The sequence below is a fragment of the Bombus huntii genome, unplaced genomic scaffold (assembly GCF_024542735.1).
Source record: "Bombus huntii isolate Logan2020A unplaced genomic scaffold, iyBomHunt1.1 ctg00000186.1, whole genome shotgun sequence".
Taxonomy (NCBI): Eukaryota; Metazoa; Arthropoda; class Insecta; order Hymenoptera; family Apidae; genus Bombus; species Bombus huntii.
Genome location: NW_026099419.1, coordinates 35001 through 47500, shown reverse-complemented (window position 1 = coordinate 47500; position 12500 = coordinate 35001). Strand labels below are relative to the sequence as shown.

General features: G+C 44.9%; 2 non-coding genes across 2 annotated transcripts; both read left to right on the top strand.

The window, feature by feature from the left end:
• Positions 1-5517: 5517 nt before the first annotated feature.
• Positions 5518-7440, top strand: LOC126877548 (small subunit ribosomal RNA). Its single transcript, XR_007695112.1, has one exon. It is a non-coding gene; the product is annotated as a small subunit ribosomal RNA (ribosomal RNA).
• A 3359-nt stretch (positions 7441-10799) lies between these two features.
• On the top strand, positions 10800-10954 carry LOC126877545 (5.8S ribosomal RNA). Its single transcript, XR_007695109.1, has one exon. It is a non-coding gene; the product is annotated as a 5.8S ribosomal RNA (ribosomal RNA).
• The last annotated feature ends 1546 nt before the right edge of the window (positions 10955-12500 follow it).

Here is a 12500-nt window from a genome sequence, read left to right as displayed (position 1 = left end):
AACGTAACGATTTCACTTTATTTTTTTAAAAAATTTCATCCTCCGGACCAACGTGACCGGGACGTTGGAACTTAGAATTTTTTCGCACCGCTACGAAAAGGCCGAAAGATCCCCTCCAAATAACTCGTTAAAAAGTGTTAGAAGGTACGAATATTTTTCAAGAAATCGTTATAACTCGATAAAATACGTCGGGATTAAGCGTTTATATCGTCGGCAGACGGATATAAAAACGTTTGGACCGACACGACCGGTCGTTGGAACATAGAAAAATTCCGAGCCGGTACGTTGGGACTTAGAAAAATTCCGAGGGCGAAAAAGTTTTTTCGAGTTTATTCGTTAAAAAGCGTTACAAGGTATGAATTTTTTTGCATAAATCGACGTAACTCGACGAAATACGTCGGGATTAATGGTTTATTTCCGTCCGAGAACGATTTTTAAAAACGGACCTATGCGGCCGGTCGTTCGTACTTAGAAAATTTTCGGACCGAACACTCTTTTTCGATTAATTCGTTAAAAAGCGTTATAACGTACGAATATTTTTCAAGAAATCGTTATAACTCGATAAAATACGTCGGGATTAAGCGTTTATATCGTCGGCAGACGGATATAAAAACGTTTGGACCGACACGACCGGTCGTTGGAACATAGAAAAATTCCGAGCCGGTACGTTGGGACTTAGAAAAATTCCGAGGGCGAAAAAGTTTTTTCGAGTTTATTCGTTAAAAAGCGTTACAAGGTATGAATTTTTTTGCATAAATCGACGTAACTCGACGAAATACGTCGGGATTAATGGTTTATTTCCGTCCGAGAACGATTTTTAAAAACGGACCTATGCGGCCGGTCGTTCGTACTTAGAAAATTTTCGGACCGAACACTCTTTTTCGATTAATTCGTTAAAAAGCGTTATAACGTACGAATATTTTTCAAGAAATCGTTATAACTCGATAAAATACGTCGGGATTAAGCGTTTATATCGTCGGCAGACGGATATAAAAACGTTTGGACCGACACGACCGGTCGTTGGAACATAGAAAAATTCCGAGCCGGTACGTTGGGACTTAGAAAAATTCCGAGGGCGAAAAAGTTTTTTCGAGTTTATTCGTTAAAAAGCGTTACAAGGTATGAATTTTTTTGCATAAATCGACGTAACTCGACGAAATACGTCGGGATTAATGGTTTATTTCCGTCCGAGAACGATTTTTAAAAACGGACCTATGCGGCCGGTCGTTCGTACTTAGAAAATTTTCGGACCGAACACTCTTTTTCGATTAATTCGTTAAAAAGCGTTATAACGTACGAATATTTTTCAAGAAATCGTTATAACTCGATAAAATACGTCGGGATTAAGCGTTTATATCGTCGGCAGACGGATATAAAAACGTTTGGACCGACACGACCGGTCGTTGGAACATAGAAAAATTCCGAGCCGGTACGTTGGGACTTAGAAAAATTCCGAGCGCGAAAAAGTTTTTTCGAGTTTATTCGTTAAAAAGCGTTACAAGGTATGAATTTTTTTGCATAAATCGACGTAACTCGACGAAATACGTCGGGATTAATGGTTTATTTCCGTCCGAGAACGATTTTTAAAAACGGACCTATGCGGCCGGTCGTTCGTACTTAGAAAATTTTCGGACCGAACACTCTTTTTCGATTAATTCGTTAAAAAGCGTTATAACGTACGAATATTTTTCAAGAAATCGTTATAACTCGATAAAATACGTCGGGATTAAGCGTTTATATCGTCGGCAGACGGATATAAAAACGTTTGGACCGACACGACCGGTCGTTGGAACATAGAAAAATTCCGAGCCGGTACGTTGGGACTTAGAAAAATTCCGAGCGCGAAAAAGTTTTTTCGAGTTTATTCGTTAAAAAGCGTTACAAGGTATGAATTTTTTTGCATAAATCGACGTAACTCGACGAAATACGTCGGGATTAATGGTTTATTTCCGTCCGAGAACGATTTTTAAAAACGGACCTATGCGGCCGGTCGTTCGTACTTAGAAAATTTTCGGACCGAACACTCTTTTTCGATTAATTCGTTAAAAAGCGTTATAACGTACGAATATTTTTCAAGAAATCGTTATAACTCGATAAAATACGTCGGGATTAAGCGTTTATATCGTCGGCAGACGGATATAAAAACGTTTGGACCGACACGACCGGTCGTTGGAACATAGAAAAATTCCGAGCCGGTACGTTGGGACTTAGAAAAATTCCGAGCGCGAAAAAGTTTTTTCGAGTTTATTCGTTAAAAAGCGTTACAAGGTATGAATTTTTTTGCATAAATCGACGTAACTCGACGAAATACGTCGGGATTAATGGTTTATTTCCGTCCGAGAACGATTTTTAAAAACGGACCTATGCGGCCGGTCGTTCGTACTTAGAAAATTTTCGGACCGAACACTCTTTTTCGATTAATTCGTTAAAAAGCGTTATAACGTACGAATATTTTTCAAGAAATCGTTATAACTCGATAAAATACGTCGGGATTAAGCGTTTATATCGTCGGCAGACGGATATAAAAACGTTTGGACCGACACGACCGGTCGTTGGAACATAGAAAAATTCCGAGCCGGTACGTTGGGACTTAGAAAAATTCCGAGCGCGAAAAAGTTTTTTCGAGTTTATTCGTTAAAAAGCGTTACAAGGTATGAATTTTTTTGCATAAATCGACGTAACTCGACGAAATACGTCGGGATTAATGGTTTATTTCCGTCCGAGAACGATTTTTAAAAACGGACCTATGCGGCCGGTCGTTCGTACTTAGAAAATTTTCGGACCGAACACTCTTTTTCGATTAATTCGTTAAAAAGCGTTATAACGTACGAATATTTTTCAAGAAATCGTTATAACTCGATAAAATACGTCGGGATTAAGCGTTTATATCGTCGGCAGACGGATATAAAAACGTTTGGACCGACACGACCGGTCGTTGGAACATAGAAAAATTCCGAGCCGGTACGTTGGGACTTAGAAAAATTCCGAGCGCGAAAAAGTTTTTTCGAGTTTATTCGTTAAAAAGCGTTACAAGGTATGAATTTTTTTGCATAAATCGACGTAACTCGACGAAATACGTCGGGATTAATGGTTTATTTCCGTCCGAGAACGATTTTTAAAAACGGACCTATGCGGCCGGTCGTTCGTACTTAGAAAATTTTCGGACCGAACACTCTTTTTCGATTAATTCGTTAAAAAGCGTTATAACGTACGAATATTTTTCAAGAAATCGTTATAACTCGATAAAATACGTCGGGATTAAGCGTTTATATCGTCGGCAGACGGATATAAAAACGTTTGGACCGACACGACCGGTCGTTGGAACATAGAAAAATTCCGAGCCGGTACGTTGGGACTTAGAAAAATTCCGAGCGCGAAAAAGTTTTTTCGAGTTTATTCGTTAAAAAGCGTTACAAGGTATGAATTTTTTTGCATAAATCGACGTAACTCGACGAAATACGTCGGGATTAATGGTTTATTTCCGTCCGAGAACGATTTTTAAAAACGGACCTATGCGGCCGGTCGTTCGTACTTAGAAAATTTTCGGACCGAACACTCTTTTTCGATTAATTCGTTAAAAAGCGTTATAACGTACGAATATTTTTCAAGAAATCGTTATAACTCGATAAAATACGTCGGGATTAAGCGTTTATATCGTCGGCAGACGGATATAAAAACGTTTGGACCGACACGACCGGTCGTTGGAACATAGAAAAATTCCGAGCCGGTACGTTGGGACTTAGAAAAATTCCGAGGGCGAAAAAGTTTTTTCGAGTTTATTCGTTAAAAAGCGTTACAAGGTATGAATTTTTTTGCATAAATCGACGTAACTCGACGAAATACGTCGGGATTAATGGTTTATTTCCGTCCGAGAACGATTTTTAAAAACGGACCTATGCGGCCGGTCGTTCGTACTTAGAAAATTTTCGGACCGAACACTCTTTTTCGATTAATTCGTTAAAAAGCGTTATAACGTACGAATATTTTTCAAGAAATCGTTATAACTCGATAAAATACGTCGGGATTAAGCGTTTATATCGTCGGCAGACGGATATAAAAACGTTTGGACCGACACGACCGGTCGTTGGAACATAGAAAAATTCCGAGCCGGTACGTTGGGACTTAGAAAAATTCCGAGGGCGAAAAAGTTTTTTCGAGTTTATTCGTTTAAAAGCGTTACAAGGTATGAATTTTTTTACGGGAATCGTTCTATCTCTATTAAATACGTCGGGATTAAACATTTTTATCGATTTTTTCAAAAAATTAGCGTTCGTCGAACTGACACGACTGGGATATTTTTCTAATTTTTTCGTTAATTAACGTTACAAGGTATATATTTTTTTGCATATTTCTACTTATTTTAACGTATTGTAATTGATTATAAACTTATTTTTTGTCCGTATTCGATAAAAGAGTATGTTTACTGATGCAATTTTTCGGTGAAAAAAAAAATTAATTTTTTGGTAAAAATGCATTTCTATTATGTTAATAAAACGTCTGGTAATGTATTTCGATGGTTGGATATTGGCTTTGTATAGTAGTGATCGAGCGTTCGCGAGACTAAGTTCCAGCGTCCCTTCCGAACGGTACGTTGCTACGGAGGTTTTGCACCGTAAGCGCGCGGCCGCTAGCCCGGCCGGCGCCGGCCTTCCGGCTGGCGCTTTCGTATCTATAAGAGAGACGTCGAGCCGGACGGTTCGGTCGGAACAGCGTTGAGCGCGTGGCTATTCTACGGCCTCGGTTGAGAATTCAGTCACCGCTCCTCGAGTCTTAGTGTATTTTACGCTATTTCTCGACTGTTCCTCCGTTCTCGTTCTGGTTTTTTCTCTACACTGCTGCGCCGCGGGTCGCTGTCCTGGACGTAATGACCAAATATCGTGGCAAGGTTCCCCTGAGTCGGGAAGCTGGTGACCTGTGTGTACGTATTCTAACAAAAATTGTTAGATGCGTGTGTGCTTGTACTAACTGAGCATCGATTCATTCAAAAGAGTATAACCGTCTGCTTTCTATAAAAACTTCTGCTTTCGCAGAAGTATCCGATGAGGCGGTAGGAGCGTACTATCTTTGCGTAGTATGTCTTCTGCCGAAAATGTTCTACCGATTGAAAGAATATTCTTACGGTATGTCCAGCGCGACGCACTGGGATACGCGCTTGTTCGTTCAGCGTGAGGTGCGTATACGTGCTTTACCGCTAAGATATTCTAATAAGTCTTTTTACACGAAGACAGCATTATGGAAATGTTCCTTTAGAAGTACGATTCTAAACATTTTATATAAGACTATGAGAGAGAGAGAGAGAGAGAAGAGAGGAGGTGGAGTTGAGAATTACAAAGTGGCTGCGAGCGGCGTTCGAAGATTATTACTGAACTATGGGTGTATCTCGAACGTCGCTAGGAGATATATTTTATAGATATATCTATCTTAAGAACGAAAAGTCTCGTCGTACGGTGCTTACGTCCCACCTACGACACGAAGAGAACTTAAACGAAATTTATAAGAATTGTTATACGAATAAGATCCCTGGTTGATCCTGCCAGTAGTCATATGCTTGTCTCAAAGATTAAGCCATGCATGTCTCAGTACATGCCGCATTAAGGTGAAACCGCGAATGGCTCATTAAATCAGTTATGGTTTCTTAGATCATACCTACATTTACTTGGATAACTGTGGTAATTCTAGAGCTAATACATGCAAACAGATTCCGACCAGAGATGGTAGGAATGCTTTTATTAGATCAAAACCAATCGGTGGCGGATGGCTCGTCTGTCCGTCCATCGTTTGTTTTGGTGACTCTGAATAACTTTGTGCTGATCGCATGGTCATCTAGCACCGGCGACGCATCTTTCAAATGTCTGCCTTATCAACTGTCGATGGTAGGTTCTGCGCCTACCATGGTTGTAACGGGTAACGGGGAATCAGGGTTCGATTCCGGAGAGGGAGCCTGAGAAACAGCTACCACATCCAAGGAAGGCAGCAGGCGCGCAAATTACCCACTCCCGGCACGGGGAGGTAGTGACGAAAAATAACGATACGGGACTCATCCGAGGCCCCGTAATCGGAATGAGTACACTTTAAATCCTTTAACGAGGACCAATTGGAGGGCAAGTCTGGTGCCAGCAGCCGCGGTAATTCCAGCTCCAATAGCGTATATTAAAGTTGTTGCGGTTAAAAAGCTCGTAGTTGAATCTGTGTGTCACAGTGTCGGTTCACCGCTCGCGGTGTTTAACTGGCATTATGTGGTACGTCCTATCGGTGGGCTTAGCTCCTCGCGGGCGGTCCAACTAATATCCCATCGCGGTGCTCTTCACTGAGTGTCGAGGTGGGCCGATACGTTTACTTTGAACAAATTAGAGTGCTTAAAGCAGGCTACCTTCGCCTGAATACTGTGTGCATGGAATAATGGAATAGGACCTCGGTTCTATTTTGTTGGTTTTCGGAGCCCCGAGGTAATGATTAATAGGGACAGATGGGGGCATTCGTATTGCGACGTTAGAGGTGAAATTCTTGGATCGTCGCAAGACGGACAGAAGCGAAAGCATTTGCCAAAAATGTTTTCATTAATCAAGAACGAAAGTTAGAGGTTCGAAGGCGATCAGATACCGCCCTAGTTCTAACCATAAACGATGCCAGCCAGCGATCCGCCGAAGTTCCTCCGATGACTCGGCGGGCAGCTTCCGGGAAACCAAAGCTTTTGGGTTCCGGGGGAAGTATGGTTGCAAAGCTGAAACTTAAAGGAATTGACGGAAGGGCACCACCAGGAGTGGAGCCTGCGGCTTAATTTGACTCAACACGGGAAACCTCACCAGGCCCGGACACCGGAAGGATTGACAGATTGATAGCTCTTTCTTGATTCGGTGGGTGGTGGTGCATGGCCGTTCTTAGTTGGTGGAGCGATTTGTCTGGTTAATTCCGATAACGAACGAGACTCTAGCCTGCTAAATAGACGTAACTTATGGTATCTCGAAGGCCCCCGGCTTCGGTCGGTGGGTTTTTACTACCAACGTACAAACAAATCTTCTTAGAGGAACAGGCGGCTTCTAGCCGCACGAGATTGAGCAATAACAGGTCTGTGATGCCCTTAGATGTTCTGGGCCGCACGCGCGCTACACTGAAGGAATCAGCGTGTTTTCCCTGGCCGAAAGGCCCGGGTAACCCGCTGAACCTCCTTCGTGCTAGGGATTGGGGCTTGCAATTATTCCCCATGAACGAGGAATTCCCAGTAAGCGCGAGTCATAAGCTCGCGTTGATTACGTCCCTGCCCTTTGTACACACCGCCCGTCGCTACTACCGATTGAATGATTTAGTGAGGTCTTCGGACTGGTGCGCGGCCAATGTGATAAGCATTGCCGATGTTACCGGGAAGATGACCAAACTTGATCATTTAGAGGAAGTAAAAGTCGTAACAAGGTTTCCGTAGGTGAACCTGCGGAAGGATCATTAACGATACGATACCAAAAGAATTTGACTTGAACACATATAAAAACTATGAAATATATATCACAATGGTCGGTAAGGAGCCGTACTCCTCCTGTATCGACGAAAGTATATACGACGTATTAACAAGCTATATACTTTAACAAACGAAAACGCCAGGGAGCTTGGCAACCTCCGTTGGCACGAATAGAAATATTCTTAAGGAGGAGACGACCCTCCAGCTACGGAATTATACGAAGAGAAGGTGGCACTCTCTCTCGATCATCGGGATGAAGAGATATATATATACAAGTATAAAAACGAAATGCGAATGAAACTTATTCGAGGCGCCTGCGTGAGGTCGTAAACAGAAAGACCCGCCGTCTCCGAATAAAACATATAACATATAATATATATATATATATATGAAATTCTAATAAAAGGGAACTCTAGCTTCGAAAGAGCCAACAAAAGTTAAGGCTCGATATCAAACGAAAAAATTACGATGGAAACCAGGTGTAAAGAGAAATGCAGTCGTGGCGCCTGCGAGAGGCCGTACACAGAAAGACCCGCCGTCACGATCTCGTATTTCGTATTTGCATCGTGGAAACCGTACAAACGAAATATAAAAGTCCATGCAAACTAATAAGAAAATCTCTAAAGTGCCTCGTGTCGGAGTGATCATGCTCGCCTATTCTCTTCTATGTTTCGTGGTCTGTGTTGCGTTTGTTCTCCTCCTAGCAACGGGACATATCGAAGACTCCTCTTTGGGATCGAACGAAGCGTCTAGAACGAGTCGACGAGAGCGAAAGAACTTGTAGCGAGTCGCGCAGAGCGAAAGGATACCGATATACATCTTCGAAGGTTCTCTTCGAAGATCCATGGATACCTTCTGCGTCGACTTCTCTCGTCTCTTTCATCGAAACTCTCGTCGTTCTCGAAACGTGCTTCCTACCCAAAGGGCGTGTGCTCTTCGTATGTCGTTTCGTTCGAAATAACGAAACCACGTGTAACATACTCGTGGATCGGGTAACCTAGAACGAAGACGCATCGCGTGGATGTTGGCCCGCTATGCGACGATGACCGATGATGATGATGATGATGATGATGATATGATGATGATGTCGATGTCGACGACGACGACGATGAAGACGATGTGTAGCAACGATTCGTAACTAGTCTAGCCGAAGTTCGTTCAGAGGGGAACGCCGCCGGCTTCGAAGCCTCGATGTCGTGAGTCGGACACCCGTGCCGTCGCTAGAGTTTTTCAAACTCTGCTTCTGGATATTGGGACGAAAGACCGCTCGAGGACGACGACAGCCGTGCGTGCGTATCCCATCGAATTTTTTTTACACCACCTGAACGAGACTAAAGTTTCGTCTAGTTGATCGTCTACCGTCGCATAATGTATATTATATACCGTTCAGAGGGGACCGGCTGTCTATCCTCGTTGTCGTGAGTCGGACACCCGTGCCGTCGCTAGAGTTTTTCAAACTCTGCTTCTGGATATCGGGACGAAAGACCGCGCGAGGACGACGGATGCGAGTCCCATCGAATTTTTGACTTACACACTACCTGAACGAGACTTAAAGTTTCATATTATATACCGTTCAGAGGGGACCGGCTGTCTATCCTCGTTGTCGTGAGTCGGACACCCGTGCCGTCGCTAGAGTTTTTCAAACTCTGCTTCTGGATATCGGGACGAAAGACCGCGCGAGGACGACGGATGCGAGTCCCATCGAATTTTTGACTTACACACTACCTGAACGAGACTTAAAGTTTCATATAATATACCGTTCAGAGGGGACCGGCTGTCTTTCCTCGTTGTCGTGAGTCGGACACCCGTGCCGTCGCTAGAGTTTTTCAAACTCTGCTTCTGGATATCGGGACGAAAGACCGCGCGAGGACGACGGATGCGAGTCCCATCGAATTTTTTATTTAAACACTACCTGAACGAGACTTAAAGTTTCATATAATATACCGTTCAGAGGGGACCGGCTGTCTTTCCTCGTTGTCGTGAGTCGGACACCCGTGCCGTCGCTAGAGTTTTTCAAACTCTGCTTCTGGATATCGGGACGAAAGACCGCGCGAGGACGACGGATGCGAGTCCCATCGAATTTTTTATTTAAACACTACCTGAACGAGACTTAAAGTTTCATATAATATACCGTTCAGAGGGGACCGGCTGTCTTTCCTCGTTGTCGTGAGTCGGAGACCCGTGCCGTCGCTAGAGTTTTTCAAACTCTGCTTCTGGATATCGGGACGAAAGACCGCGCGAGGACGACGGATGCGAGTCCCATCGAATTTTTGATTTACACACTACCTGAACGAGACTTAAAGTTTCATCCAGTTTGTCGTCTATCATCTCATATATAATATACCGTTCAGAGGGGACCGGCTGTCTATCCTCGTTGTCGTGAGTCGGACACCCGTGCCGTCGCTAGAGTTTTTCAAACTCTGCTTCTGGATGTTGGGACGAAAGACCGCGCGAGGACGATGGATGCGAGTCCCATCGAATTTTTGATTTACAAGACACACACTACCTGAACGAGACTAAAGTTTCATCGAGTTTATCGTCGCATAACCCGTTCGGAGGGGACCGGCTGTCTATCCTCGTTGTCGTGAGTCGGACACCCGTGCCGTCGCTAGAGTTTTTCAAACTCTGCTTCTGGATATCGGGACGAAAGACCGCGCGAGGACGATGGCTGCGAGTCCCATCGAATTTTTGTTTTTTTTTTTTTTAAAAAAAAAAACACCACCCGAACGGAGATGTGTTCTATCTTTCGTCGATTTTTCATGCTTTCAGTCGGTCGCGTGGTCGCCATCCGTTCGGAGGGGATCGCCGGCTTCGAAACCTCGATGTCGTGAGTCGGACACCCGTGCCGTCGCTAGAGTTTTTCAAACTCTGCTTCTGGATATTGGGACGAAAGACCGCTCGAGGCGGACGGCCGCGCGAATCCCATCGAATCTTTACTATCACCCGAACGATGGAGAGATGCACGCGCGCTGTTTCTTGAATAATTGGACGAGAGAGTAGAATCAAACACATATATAACATGGGCTAGCCACCGTGCTTACTCGTTCGCGAGATCGTGTGCTGTACAGAGGATTCAGAATCGGGTGTATATATCCCCGTCGTTTCCTGACGAACGGAGCTTCGATCTCGATGGTTGTTATATATCATAATGTACTTTACGCCCGGCCGGCGAACGCGCGTATCTTCGCGCGTTCGTCGTTTTCTTTTTTTTTCGAACGTTTTTGTGTCGTCAATCCTATGGCGACTTCTGCGCGTTCGATTCCCGTTGGTCGAACGTGACGGAACTCGGCTTCGCTAGAACCGAGAAGAGTACATTTGAGTATTGAACTGTTGTAAATTTATAAAAGATTACCCTGAACGGTGGATCACTTGGCTCGTGGGTCGATGAAGAACGCAGCTAATTGCGCGTCAACGTGTGAACTGCAGGACACATGAACATCGACATTTCGAACGCACATTGCGGTCCACGGATACAATTCCTGGACCACGCCTGGCTGAGGGTTGCTCACGTAAACCTAAGACTGCTTGCGTTGCGTATCGTTACTCTCCGTATCTGTCTCTCTCTGTCCCTTCTTGCCTTAACAACCCGCCGTCGTTCTTCTTTATATAAGAGAACGTTTCAGAGTCGGACGAAGGTACAAGAACGAGGATACGAATAAGAGCGGACGGAGAGAACATACGCGACGTACGAGCGATTGTTGGACGCTCGTCGGCGTTCGTCGCGGTCGTGCAGAGACCGTGCAAGTCGTACGCATGCTCGATATATAATCTATCGTGTTCACGGGAGACTACGAAACTCTACCTCTGTCTCTCTCTGTCCCTTCTTGCCTTGACAACCCGCCGTCGTTCTTCTTAAAAATTATAAGAGAACGTTTCAGAGTCGGACGAAGGTATACGAAGGGATACGAATAAGAGCGGAGAGAACCGGTCACGGACCTGCGTGAGTGCTCGCGGCGTCGTGAGTCGTCCTTACGAGGGCGACCGCCCGCTTATGCACCGCTTCGTGTATCGGTTATCGAACGTATATACTCGTAGTGTTCTCCTCGTGACCGATTTTTTTTTCATATCAGGCGATATATGCTACGTTTGCCGGTGTTCGACGCACGAAGGTCCGCGCCCCCGACGTCGTCTTAAAAGAATATTATATTTGGCGAGACTGAGAGAGAAAGCAAATATGGGAACTCGGTCGAGAGAGGAGAGAAGAGAGAACCAAAAAAAAAACCTAAACTCGATGGCGTGCGAAACTTTGCCATAATCTACCGTCTTTTCTTAAGACTCTCGTACAGCCCCAGGGATCGAATGCCCACTCCGTCTCTTCGCGAAAGCGACTGACAACAACGAGGACCGTCGCATCGATGGGTCGTCGTTGCGTTTTACACGCTCTGTGCTTTTTTACAAGCCCCGAAAGTATCAGCCGTAGATCCGGGAACGCACACGCGAGATTTCTTCGAGCGCTCTGACGACTTAGGGAGGTATGATCCCCAGCGTCGCGCGGAGATCGGAGAGTACACGTACTCGTATCGGGACGAATTTTCCCCGTCGTCGTGTATCTCTCTGCCCGCGCGCCTGGCTCCCGAAAAGCCACGTTCGTCGGAAATCTTACATATTATATATGTAACGCGTGTGCGAACTAGCGTGTGTCTAAGATCGGCTATACACGGGTGCTGCTGTAACTACAAGCTCGAGGTGTTTTCCGCAGCGTTTCTGTACCCGAGGAAGATGCGCATGTGAGTCCGTTACGAAGTTGTTCGTACGGTCGTCGTCGTCGGAGAGATCGTAGACGAGGAAGAAGACGATCCCCTTTGGCGAGGCTCGAGAAAAAAACTTTGAGAGAGACGAGGTATACACGCGCGTACGACTATGTCGTGCGCGCGTGTGATTTTTTTTTTATGGCAATTCGACGCTTCGAGAATAGAGAAAAGAGAGTGTTGGTCATCCCATGCCTCTTCGTCGTCTATCGCTGGACCGCGCATCCTAACGTCGCGCCGGTCGTCCAGTCCCCGAACACACACACCCACCCGACGGTACGTCTCGCTCGCTTTTTCACTTG